General features: G+C 43.5%; 1 long non-coding RNA gene across 1 annotated transcript; it reads right to left on the reverse strand.

Moving 5' to 3' along the window:
• Nucleotides 1-1,249: 1,249 nt before the first annotated feature.
• Nucleotides 1,250-2,172, reverse strand: LOC112667127 (uncharacterized). The gene is made up of 2 exons (XR_003141061.3): nt 1,956-2,172; nt 1,250-1,468 (listed from the first exon to the last, which is right to left on the reverse strand). It is a non-coding gene; the product is annotated as an uncharacterized LOC112667127 (long non-coding RNA).
• Nucleotides 2,173-13,600: the final 11,428 nt, after the last annotated feature.

The following is a 13,600-nucleotide window of genomic DNA, read 5'->3' on the forward strand; positions in this document are numbered from 1 at the left end:
GTTCAAACCCATAGAATGTATGTACAGCACCGAGAGGGAACTGTAATGTAAACTACAAATTCTGGGTGATAATGATGTGTCGGTGAGGGTTCATCAATTTTTAACTGCTGGGGGCGTGTTGATTATAGGGGAAGCTGGCATGTGTGAAGGGGGAGGCTGTCCGCCCAACCTCTGTACTTTCCGCTCAATTTTGCTGTGAACTTAAAACCTAGATTTTTTTTTAAAGCTATTAAAAAAAGATTTAGGGGCACCTGGGTGGCTCAGTGGGTGAGCTTCTTGCCTTCAGCCCAGGGCCTGATCCTGGGGTCCTGGGATCGAGTCCCGCATCAGGCTCCCTGCATGGAGCCTGCTTCTCCCTCTGCCTGTGTCTCTGCCTCTCTCTGTGTCTCTCATGAGTAAATAAATAAAATATTTTTAAAAAAATTTTAAAAAGGAACACAAGTAAGCAATACACCTACATAGGCTTCTTTCTTTTAAAAATTCAAATGAAGATAAACAAGATCAAACTTTGGAAAGGCACACTTCTTAGGAGAAAAGTTTAAATAATTTGATTTTTCATCTGTGATTTAAAATCTCCTCTCTGCTTCTTTTCTCCTCTTATTTAATACTACACACTTTTTTTTTAATACTACACACTTAGAGAAAATTTGAATAGCTATATCCTAAAAGTCACGTTCCTTATTTATTTATTTATTTTTTTGATAGTCACACAGAGAGAGAGAGAGAGAGAGAGAGAGAGAGGCAGAGACACAGGCAGAGGGAGAAGCAGGCTCCATGCAAGGAGCCCGACGTGGGATTCGATCCCGAGTCTCCAGGATTGCGCCCTGGGCCAAAGGCAGGCGCTAAACCGCTGCGCCACCCAGGGATCCCCAAAAGTCACGTTCCTATTATTAGCGGGGCTGTCGCCCTTCAAATGGGCCATAAAATATATCACCTCAACCTCCAAGTCTATTTGTCCCTCCCTCGTACGAGTTGATGGCCTTGTGCAGGCTACGGATTCCAGAGTTCCCGCTACCTGGGCAGGCACGGTACTACCTTGGCAAGAAGATGGTGCAGAAGGAAGGACCTGGGCCCCGAGCAGGTGGACGTGTAGGGCCAGGAGAAGATAGCAGGCCCTACATCATTCGGGACAAGGCTTTTCTGACACCTTTTGTGTATGCTTTTGGATAGACCCCAGCTCCCCCGCTGGTCGAGGAAATTCAGGCTCCCGGTTCAGGGAGTTAAAAGATTTGTAATGAGACCTCAGAGGTGGCAAAGGACTAACTTCGTTTATTTTGTCTATCTGGTCTGTATCCCAGAACTCTCTCATCTCATATTTCTCGTAAACATTTTGACACTCTGTTGAATTTTCTCAAATTTCTTCCATCTGGAGAAGCGGAGCATTTATCAGACAACTGTAGCCAGCTTGTCTATCTTCACACCCGAACCTTCGGTGGCCCACCACAGGAAAAAGTACTCAGCACACACGCTGTTGAGTTGGGCCATGCAGATTTTCCATTTTGAAAGAACATTAAAAAAAAAAAAAAGAAAGAAAAGAAAAGAAAAGAAAAGAAAAGAAAAGAAAAGAAAAGAAAAGAAAAGAACGGGAGGAGTGATTCTTTCTCCCATCGGCTGGCAAGTTTATTGTTGTGCCCCCCCCCCCCCCCCCCCCGGGGGGCTCAGCGGCGGAGCGGCTGCCTTGGGCCCAGGGCGTGACCGGGGATCCCAGGATCGAGGCCTACATCGGGCTCCCTGCATGGGGCCTGCTTCTCCCTCGGCCTGTGTCTCTGCCTCTCTCTCTGTGTCTCTCATGAATAAATAAATAAAATCTTAAAAAAAAAAAAAAAAGACTATTGTTGTTTATAAGGCACTCACCCTGGGGCGAGGGTGGGACAGCATTGCCTGGGCTCAGGGCGCAGCTGGTGACCCAGGCCTACCCGAGAGGTTGGGGTCTCCGGTGCTTCAGGCTTGCTTACCTGCTGCTCCTTCCAGAATGCGAGCACCTGATGCGGAGAGAGCCCCCCCACCGAGGGAGGGCGTGGGCCTGTGGCTGCGAGGTGGTGTCCCTCTCCCCGGGATCATGCTTAGGGTACAGATCTCTTCGCAGCAGTAGCGCTTTCAGGGATACCCAACTAAATAGGCTCAAGTAGGGATCCCTGGGTGGCGCAGCGGTTTAGCGCCTGCCTTTGGCCCAGGGCGTGATCCTGGAGACCCGGGATCGAATCCCACGTCAGGCTCCCTGCATGGAGCCTGCTTCTCCCTCTGCCTGTGTCTCTGCGCCTCTCTCTCTCTCTCTCTCTGTGACTATCATAAATAAATAAAAATTTAAAAAAAACAAAAAAAAATAGGCTCAAGTAGAATTAGAGAATTGTTTCATTTGTGATTCTCTTTCTTTTTATAAAGATTTTATTCACTTATTCATGAGAGAGGCAGAGACCCAGGCAGAGGGAGAGGCAGGCTCCTGCAGGGAGCCCGACGTGGGCCTCCATCCCAGGACCCGGGGTCATGCCCTGGGCCGCAGGCAGGTGCTCAACTGCTTAGCCCTCCCCGGGCTGCCCTGTGATCCTCTTTCTTGCTCCTGCTTCCCCACCTCCCATCTTCAATGTTTACATTATATTCTACCCTCACTCTAACATGACTATCTGAAGAGCTAAAAAGATACAGAAAATATTCTTTAAAGTATAAAAAAATATAATTCTACCATCAAAGAAAATCTGTATATAATTTGAGAATGTTTTTCTTCCAGCCCTGTTGGGGACATAAATGTCTTTTTGAGAAACACAAAATCCTTTGGTTTCTGTTTGTTTTTACTTGATATGTTACCAGGAATATCTTCTCCTGCCATGGAACATTCTTTGTAAAAATGGTTTTTGATAGTCACTTAATATTTCATCTTAGCAAGTTGGCACTACTGTTTTTTAAGATTTTATTTATTTATTCATGAGAGACCCACAGAGAGGCAGAGACACAGGCAGAGGGAGAAGCAGGCTCCATGCAGGGAGCCCGATGTCGGGGCTTGATCTCAGGACCTGGGGATCACACCCTGGGCCAAAGGCGGCCGCTCAACCACTGAGCCCCCCCATATATCCCCTCACTACTGTTTTAAAAACACATTTCTATTGTTAGGTTTTGGGGGCTATTATAAACAAGAACAAGAGGAGTAATCTTATACAGAAGCTTTTTGAGTTGCATTATAAAGTACTAAATGTTTTTTCTTTAAGTATTATACATTTTTAAATTAAAAACTTTTTCTTGAAAATATTTTTGTATGAAAAAATTTGAACACAAAAGTTAGGTCCAATACAATGATGCCCCACATTCCTGTCACTGAGTTTCAAAAATCATCAAGATTTTCACAATTATCAATATTTTCCCACATTCATGAATGATTATTTTTCCAGGTAGTCACTAAAAAAAAAAAAAAAAAAAAAAAAAAAAATCAAGAAAGGTGTACCAATTTGTATTACCATGAGTTGCCTCAGTAAAAATACCAGTGTGAAAAACATAAATTTTATAGGCAAAACATTGTTTTGTTGTTTTGATTTGCATTTATTTCATAGCCAAGAGTTTGAAGAGTCTTTCAAATTTTGTTTTCATTCAGTGTTCTTTTTGGATTGTATATTGATATCTTTTGTTCATTTTTCTTGTCTTGTATTGGCTTTTTTCTTGTTTATTTATTATTATTATTTAAAGACTTTATTTATTCATGAGAGACAGAGAGAGAGAGAGAGAGGCAGAGACAGAAGCAGGCTCCCCGCGGGGAGCCCCATGAGGAACTGGGTCCCAGGAGCCCAAGGCAGAGGCTCAACCACTGAGCCTCCCAGTTGCCCTAGCTTTTTTCTTATTTAAAGGGCTCTCTGTAAAAGGGACATAAGCCTGTCTGTCATAAAGGTTGCAAGTATTTTCCCAAGATATTATTTGCCTTTTAAATGAATATGTATGCTCTTTTCTGACATAGAGCTATTTATTTATTTATTTATTTATTTATTTATTTATTTATTTTTATTGAAGTTCGATTTGGCAACATATAGTATAACCCCCGGTGCTCATCCCATCAATTGCCCTCCTCGGTGGTCACTCAGTCACCCCATCTCCCTGCCCACCTCCCCTTCTGCAACCCTTAGTTCCTTTCCCAGAGTTAGGGGTCTCTCATGGTTGTCTCCCTCTCTAATTTTTCCCACTCAGTTCTCCATTTTCATTTTTTAAGTAGAATCTACATATCAAAACATTTGTTAACTTCCTTTTTTTTTTTTTAATACTTACATTATCTTTCCCCATTCTGGATTTGGAAAAGTCCTGTACTCAGTGGCAGTATACCTTGGTGATTAAGTGTGTGAGTCCTGGAGCTGTGCATACAGTTCAAATCTTCACTTGGCATTTCCGAGCTGTGTGAGTCGCAGCGAGACCATTACCCCCCCCCCTTTTTTTTGATACATTATCTTATTTTATTCAAATATCAGTCTGATCACACATGGCCCGAGAACACTCAAATAATAAGCCACATAGAAAGAGATGTTAAAGATTGGTCTTCAAACATTATAGCCAATGATGCCACGCTTGCCTATGATCTCGCCGACCTCAAACCACATCCACACCTCGGTGGCCACCAAACCTTTCAGAGCTTCCTTAACTGTGAGCTGTTGGAAGCTACCAGTTTGAGCACTCTTGACTACTTTTTTCAAACTCTAAATAACTGTAAGGATCTCAGCAGGGGTTGGAGGAACCAGCTCAACCCTGGCATAGTGCCAAAATGTGGCCAATCGAGGCTTCCAGTAGGTCACAGCAGCTTCACCAGCGCCTGAGCCTTCCTGGTGAGGTTACGGATGAACGAGGCCAAGGTTCCAGGATGGAAGTTCCATCGCCCTGGACCCCCATTAACCTCTCTGTGCCTCAGTTTCTTCATCTGTACAATGATTATATGATTACCTACTTCATAAAGCTGATGTAGGGATTAAGATACTTTGAAACACATAGTACAATCTATGCAAATAAATATTAGCTATTGTTATTGTATATTTAACTCTTTAACCCAATTGAAGCACTGTGGTTTGTAAATAATATGTACAAAATCCTTTCAGGTTATTACTTACACAAATCTTCAATATTTTGTGGTGAACAAAATTCAACAGATGAGTAAGTGTATTTAAGAAATGATTTAAAAAGAACTATCTTACCCCTGGCTCCCCATGAGATAGAATCTTTCTCATAAATCATCTTTGCATTGTAGAAAAATATGTAATTCTTAGAATCATATATTTTAAAGAAGAAACTTTACCTAATACTAGCTAAAGCTTGTCATTCAAAATATTGGAAACTGAGGTGCAGAAAAGTCAGGATCTCATAACTGAGAATCAGCTGAATCGAATCTAGAACCAAGGCTTCTCTGGTCTAATTCTTTTCTAGGAGTAAAAAAACAAAACCAAACACCCCTCCCCCCCCCAAAAAAACCCCCACAAAACCCCAAATGGTCTACCCATATATCCATAATTCATTAGAAGTTTTGCTAATTTAAAACTTCCCAATTATTGAGGGAGGAGAAAATCTATTCCAGTGGAAAAGAAGCTGTTTATAGCCTGATTTACACAAAGTCAAGTCAAGAACCAAAGGAACTGGAAAGATGACTTTCTCTTGAAATGGGTATTTGAGGTCAAAGAAGGTTTTTGCACCTGAATTCTCTGGATATTTGCCACAATTCTTACTTTTGATTTGCTCAAGGGATTTAATCCATTGACATGGAGCAATTGAAAAATGATCTTCAGGCTTCAGGCACCCTGGACCACCACCCAGATAATCCAGGTCCAGCGTTTGCTCCTCGGATAATAAGTGTCTGTTGGGCACCGTCCTGGGCCCTGGCCCTGTCGTGGGGAGTCAGGCCGACCGACACAAGCTTGCCCTCTTGGAGCCTATATTCAAGTGAGATTGAAAAAAGAAAACTGAATAATCAGGATCATTTCAGAGTGACACCTGCAGTGACACCGGGAGGGCAGCTATGTCACTGTGGACTGTTGAGAGGCTGCAGGATGTCACATCCTACTTTAGAAGATGGGATCCAGGAAGGCCTTTCTGAGCTGAAGAGCTTCAGAAGCTTTGGTGAGAAGCAGCCAGCTAAGTAAATATCCCGGGGAATATCAGGCAGAGAGAACACCAAGTACTCGGGCCCCGAGATCCAGAAAGGTTGTCTGTGTAATCTACTGGGTTTCCTCTCTTACTCAATCTTCTGTTTGTTAATCTAGGCAGACGTGGTAGAGCAGCACCTGGGGGAGGTGGTTCTAGAGACCATTTCAGCCCTGGTCCTTGTGGGGAAAAAGGGCTTTGCCTTCTCTCCTTTACCCTGCAGATGTGTCAAGCTCATCCAAGAGATGGTGGGAGGGGGTGCTGGGAGGCTTTCGAGGGGACCTGACCACGTAAACAGCACATTCTGAGTCCCCTTGAGCATGCTAATGTTAGCACAAATACTGGCTGTGCTGCCAGGAGATTTCCACACATGTGGCCACAGGGATGATAGAGGTAGTCATTTATTGATTTGAGTAGTTGCAACATTTTTTTTCCTTTTAGCTAGAAAACTCACGTTCTGGCTGTTTCTTCCAGGGAGTTCCCTAGAAAAGGCAATTTGGTGACAATTATGTTCCATCTCGATTTCTCACATGCTGATGCTCCACAAAGCCCTCACACTGACTACCTGGCTCACATTCTCCAAGGAATGGTTGACAAGCAAGCAGAAAACCAGAAAAACCTTGTTTTTCATTCCCAAAGGACTAGCCTTTGGGAAGGCTCAGATTTTTAGCTCTCCCTCTGGACACGTCGTTCTGCAGAATCATGGAGCTGGACAAGATGAAATATGTCTGGTGAGGGCCGACTTTAGTTTTGTTTTCTTTTTTGCATTGGGATCAGCACCTTCAGGACTGCGTGACACATACAATAAATTAAATACCAGCTGAGTAAATTAAGGGTAGAAGAAGAATCTTTTTTTAAAGATTTTATTTATTTAAGAGAGAGAGAGAGAGACCAAGTGCATGAGGGGGGGGAGGAGTCTAGGGAGAAGCAGACTCCCCTCCTGAGTGGGGAGCCTCTTGTGGGGCTGGATCCCAAGACCCTGGGATCATGACCTGAGCTGAACCGACTGAGCCATCAGGTCCTCAACGTAGAAAAATCTAAAAGACACGTTTTTCAAACCTTTCCATATGATTTTTTCCTTCAGAGAAGACAGTCCTGGGAGAGTTGGCCCTGACGCACCCAGAGGAGGGCCAAAAGGCCTATATTCCAAAGTGCCTACTCAGCTTCTCTACTGGAAAGTCCTGCTTAGTGTATCCAACATGGAATTCTGGAGGTTCCTTATATCCCCGGCTCCACCCACTCTCAGCCTCCTCCTCCTCGCTTGATAATAACCTCATCCTTTCAGTTGTTCAGACCAAAGGCTTTGGAGACATCATTGACTCCATTGACTCTCTTTCTCTTCTTCTTTTTTTTTTTTTTTAAGATTTTATTATTTATTTGACAGAGAGAGAGCGAGTACAAGCAGGGGAGTGGCAGGTGGAGGGAGAGGGAGAAGCAGGCTCCCCGTGGAGCAGGGAGCCCGATGTGTGTGGGACTTGATCCCAGGACCCTGGGATCATGACCTGAGCTGAAGGCAGATGCTTAACTGAGTGAGCCTCCCAGGTGCCCTCCTTTCTTCCTCTTCTTCTCCTTCTTCCTCTTCTCCTTCTTCCTATTCTTCCTCTTCTTCTTCTTCTTCTTCTTCTTCTTCTTCTTCTTCTTCTTCTTCTTCTTCTTCTTCTTCTTCTTCTTTCTTCTTCTTCTTCTTTTTAATGCCTATTTTATTATTTTAACTTTTTTTTAGAGAGGGAGAAGGGCAAAGAGAGAGGGAGAGAGACTCCTAACCAGGATCCACTTTAGCACAGAGCCCACCCCGGGGCTTGCTCTCAGGACCCTGAGATCATGACCTGACCCAAAATCAAGCATCCATTGCTCAATCGACTGAGCCACCAGGCGCTCCTGTTTCTCTACTAATACATCAAACTGTCGGGAGATCCTGATCTGCAAAATGCATCTAGAATCTCTTTTTTTTTTTTTTTTTTTGGAGATTATTTATTTATTCATTCCTGAGAGACACAGGGAGAAAGGCAGAGACATAGGCCGAGGGAGTAGCAGCCTCCCTGCAGGGACCCCGGAGGGACCCCGATGCGGGACTTGATCCCAGGCCCCCAGGGTCACGCCCTGAGCCAGGAGATGCTCAACCGCTGAGCCATCCAGGGGCCCCTGTATCTAGAATCTCAACCCTTACTACCATCTCTGCTCCAAGCACCATCAAGATCTCATCTGGTTTATTCTAACAGCAGCCTAATTGGTCTCCTCCCCTCATCCAACATATTCGGAAGAAAATAACCAGATTGGTTCTTAGGTAAATGTGTGTATGTCTACACCATGCCATTCTGTTGGACGCTGGCTACCATCTCACTCCCTAAACGCCCAAGGTCTACAGTGTCTCATAGGGTCTGTGACCCCTCTCATCCTACCGCGCACTCTCCAGCCTCATCTGCTGTGCTTCTCCCCCCTTGCTCACTCTGCCCCAGTCCCGCCGCCGGTCCCCTTGCTGCTCCCTGGCCAGGCCCCTTTCTGCACCAGGTCCTTTGCAGCAGCTCTGCCCTACCTTGATAATTGCACAGCTTGTTTTTTCAACTTCTTTCAATCTTTGCTCAAAGGGTAACTTTTCAAGGAGGATTACCCTGACTATCCTGTTTAAACATGCAGCCCCGTCCTCTGCACTCCCAATATCCCGTCTGTTCTATTTTGCCCTTTAGCACTTGTGACCTTTAAACAGAGTATAGCATCTCTACACGCATTACGTTTTTGGTATGTCTTTCTTCCATTGTATTATAAGCCTCACAAGAACAGGTATTTTTATTTTTATTTTATTTTATTAAAGGTTTTATTTATTTATTCATGAGAGACAGAGAGGCAGAGACACAGGCAGAGGGAGAAGCAGGCTTCCTGCGGGGAGCCCAATGTGGGACTCGATCTGGGGACCCCGGGTCACGCGCTGATCAGAGACCACCACTCAACCGCTGAGCCACCCAGGCATCCCTCAAATCTCATTTTAAAATGTATCGTTTGCAATTAGAATATACACACGAAATGGTAAAAGCAAAAAATTCAGGCATTTTCTTTGCATTATATCTAATGGAATTTGTTCATTTTACTCATTTTACTGAAATGCTGTGAAGTCATTGACATTTTGCAGAGTCTTGGTTGCATGAGTTCAAATTAGATTATATTAAAAAAATTAGATTATATTAGCATATTAGGACAATAATTTACCTCTTACTATTCCTATATAATTTGTTAAAAGACAAATATTGAGTCAAAAGTAGTCCATTTAGGGGGGATCCCTGGGTGGCTCAGCGGTTTAGTGCCTGCCTTCGGCCCAGGGCGTGGTCCTGGAGTCCCAGGATCAAGTCCCACATCAGGCTCCCTGCATGGAGCCTGCTTCTCCCTCTGCCTGTGTCTCTGCCTCTCTCTCTGTGTGTCTCTCATGAATACATAAATAAAATAAAATCTTTCTTTAAAAAAAAAAAAAAAAGTAGTCCATTTAGGGAAGCCCGGGTGGCTCAGGGGTTTAGTGCTGCCCTTGGCTCAGGGTGTGATCCTGGAGACCCGGGATCGAGTCCCCACATCGGGCTCACTGCATGGAGCCTGCTTCTCCCTCTGCCTGTGTCTCTGCCTCTCTGTGTCTCTCATGAATAAGTAAACAAAATCTTAAAAAAAAAAAGTAGTCCATTTAGAAATCCTAGAAATTGTGAACCTGGGTGCCTTGCTCAGTGGTTGAGCGTCTGCCTTCCACTCAGGTCATGATCCTGGGATCCTGGGATTGAGTCCCACGTCAAGCTCCCCACAGGGAGCCTGCTTCTTCCTTTGCCTGTGTCTCTCATGAATAAATAAATTTGAAAAAAAAAAAAAAAGAAATCCTGAAAACTGATGTTAATAAAATGAAAAAAGAAATCAATATCCTGTATATGTAGGAGTAATGATTCCAAAGTCATATGGTTATAAGTTTTTGAAAACCAGGGATACCTGGGTGGCTAAACAGTTGAGCGTCTGCCTTTGGCCTAGGGTGTGATCCTGGATTCCCAGGATCGAGTCCCACATCAGTCTCTTTGCAGGGAGCCTTCTTCTCCTCTCTCTGCCTGTATCTCTACCTCTCTTTCTGTGTCTCTCAGGAATAAATAAATAAAATTTAAAAATATAAGTTTTTGAAAACCAAATATGCCAGAACTGATGTATTCAAATAATGAATACCCTCTCCTTTTTTTTTTTTTTTTTTTTTTTTGAATACCCTCTCCTTAACAATAGTCACCTTGGGAGAAATACACTTAATACATGATGTTATCGATAAATATTGGCATTATATATTGTTGATAGTATATTAATACATCTTGTCTTAATATATACTATTACTGATGTTATTAAAGCTTATACTATTTTTGGAGCCCATTAAAAAAAAAAAGATTTTTAGTTATTTATTTAAGAGAGAATGAGAGGGAGCATGAGCTGAGGGGAAGCAGAAGGGGAGGGAGAAGGAGGCTCCTCGTTGAGCATGGAGCTGTATGGGGGGCTGGATTCCGGGGTCATGACCTGAGCCAAAGACAGGTGCTCAACCACTGAGCCACCCAACTGCCCCTGGCCTCAGCTTTCAAGCTGAGGTCATACTCTTCTTGGAGGGATCTCCACCAATGTCTAAGCAAGGCATAGGAGGTCCAACAATTTTGCCCAACATGAAGCCCGTTTACTGGGAAATCTTTGCTCTATACTCCCTGCTGGGCTGACAGAGACATTGCCAAGTGTATGTCTCAGTCTGACATTTAGCTCTGCCCATCTGGCTTCCTCTGATTTTCTTTCTGTATGGGTGTTAGTCACCAATACATCTCTTGCACTCCTTTTTTTTTTTTTTTAAGATTTTTTATTTATTTATTCATGACAGACACACACAGAGACAGAAACAGAGACGTAGGCAGAGGGAGAAGCAGGCTCCACGCTGGGAACCCGATGTGGGACTTGATCCCCAGGACTCCAGCATCACGCCCTGAGCCGGAAGGCAGCCGCTTAACCTCTGAGCCACCCAGGCGTCCCCATCTCTTGCACTCCTAATCTCTTACTATTGACCTTCCAGAGGAAACCTGTGACCATTGATAACAAATTCATGTATCAGGTTTTTTATTTTTATTTATTTATTTATTTATTTTAAAAGATTTTATTTATTTATTCATGAGAGACACAGAGAGAGAGAGAGAGAGGCAGAGACACAGGCAGAGGGAGAAGCAGGCTCCATGGAGGGAGCCCGACGTGGGACTCCATCCCGGGTTTCCAGGATCATGCCCAGGCTGAAGGCAGGTGCTAAACCACTGAGCCACCAGGGCTGCCCCAGAGGCCACTCATTTAAAAGTGGCAGCTGTTACAGCGAAAGACACTAAATAATATTTATAATATTTATTTATGCATTCAGCAAATTAATGTTGAGTGCTTACTATCCATCCATCCAGTGCTAGGTACTCTTCCAAATGTAACAAATACAGTAATGAATAAAATAGACAAAACTCTGCTTTCCTAGAAGGAGAGAATGAGTTAAGTAAATAAAATATGTCTTATGTTAGATGATGATAAGTACTAAAGAAGAAAATAAAGTCGGGGCAAAGATAAAGTCTCCGGGGGTATGTTTCTGGCTGGGTAAGGGTGGGCCCGCCTGTAAATGCCAGCGGAGAATAAATGGGAAGGAGTGGCACCGCCTGTCTTTATGCAGTAGGCATCTTTATCTGGGATCTCATCAACACATTTTATTTTTTAAGTGTTTGAACGACTCAATAATATAGTAACAGGAATTTGAAGATCAAAAATTTTTAAGTAATCTATACCCAATGTGGGGCTCAATCCTACAGCCCCAAGATCAAGAGTTGCAGGCCCTACTGACTGATCCAGCCAGGGGCCCCAATGCAGGAACAGGATTGGCCAAGAAGCTTTAAATTTAACTTAAAAAAATTTTATGCTTTTGATTTGAGTTTATCATGGAGGGAGTCACTTTGGTCCTATCAAACTGAGAGGTGGTGCTTGCTTTATCTCAGTTCACGGAGAGCCGTTCTTAATTTTAACAACAATTTTGACCTGAAATCTAAGTTCTGTCACTTATAAGAATTCCTTCCTTTGTATAACTTGATGGGTAGTGTGGAAAACCAGCTTGTCTAGGATGGAGAGCAATCTAGTCAGAAAATGTCAAAATTATGGGGGATCTCTGAGAATGTTTGGTTTACTCCCTACCCTTGTACAGCAGAAGAAACCAAAGGCTTGACGGAGGTGAGCACTAATGGTAATTCAATGGCAGATCAGATCTCCATCTTTCTGCTTGAAAGTCTCGCCATTGGACTCCTTGGTCTCCGGAAGTAATAATGAGGAAAGAATATTTTCATTACAGACCTCCAGTGCCCACCACTAAGGCCCAGCTGTGGTTTTATTTCCCTCTGAGGCGACCATGCACAGAAGAGGAGGGGTTGGGAATGGTGTAGAGGGAATTATGACAGAGGCTTGTGAATTCACTCCCTATTCTCTGAAATTTGCTTGAGATTGGCTTCTTCAAACAAGCCAAGGAGTAGCAAAGTCCATTCCAATTAGCTCCCTGTTCATGATATTTTCTGAGCTATCTCTTTGGGAGCTTCTGATGGCCACAAAAAGAAAACAAACCCAGTGACTGACAGAAGAAAAGGAATTCTGTTATTCACATTATGAATGTGTACAGAGCGGTTTGGACGGGACCTTGGAAAATTCTCCTGATTCCTGTGGAAGTATTTATTTTTTGATGGCATGTCATTATAGATCATCTTACAAAATGTAAATTGAAAAAATACGGGTGGGTTGAAGTCAGGGGTGTCATTAAGTGCCCAAGCTATTTCCCACAAATGGCTTGCATGTTCACAACTCCTGCCAAATACAAGCCCCTAGTTTTTGCTATCTTTATTTTTTATGACCTGGTTTCAGTGACATAATGACATACCTTTCAATCTCCATACATTTCCTTATGTAGGATGATACTTTGTAAAGCTTAAAGGGCTACATGGACATGATCTGTTGGGTCTTAACAGATCTTTCCAGGGGGTGGGGGTGGGAATGCTGAGGTTAGAATGGGCTGTGACCACAAACCAATTCATGAGCAGGTGATACCACCACCAAGCAGGACTGAAACACAAAGTCTGCATTGAAAAGATCATATGCACAGGGCAGTGGAGATTAGAACTGTGTGGGTGGGGGTGGAGTTGTGTGGGCTGTGTTCTGGGGCAATGGTGACTCTGCTTAAAGCCTATGGGACAGTCCCTGTGGTTTGTGTGTGGAGGACAGGAGGGGGAGGGACTTTCTGGGTTTTCAAGCCACCATGTGCTCACATCTGCTCATGAAGCCTTTCCAGATTCCTCTAGAGATAGACTCACTCCTGTTTTTGAGCTACCAAAGCAATTGTGTTTCTTCTGTGATACCTAATAGCTCTATACTATCTTGTAGCATAATCGCTTGTGTTGACATCTTTATAGATTTCCAAATGCTTAGGACAGTGCTTTGCACATACTAGGTACCCAAGAAGTGTATGTAT

The sequence above is a fragment of the Canis lupus genome, chromosome 7, assembly GCF_003254725.2.
Source record: "Canis lupus dingo isolate Sandy chromosome 7, ASM325472v2, whole genome shotgun sequence".
In the NCBI taxonomy this organism is placed as follows: Eukaryota; Metazoa; Chordata; class Mammalia; order Carnivora; family Canidae; genus Canis; species Canis lupus.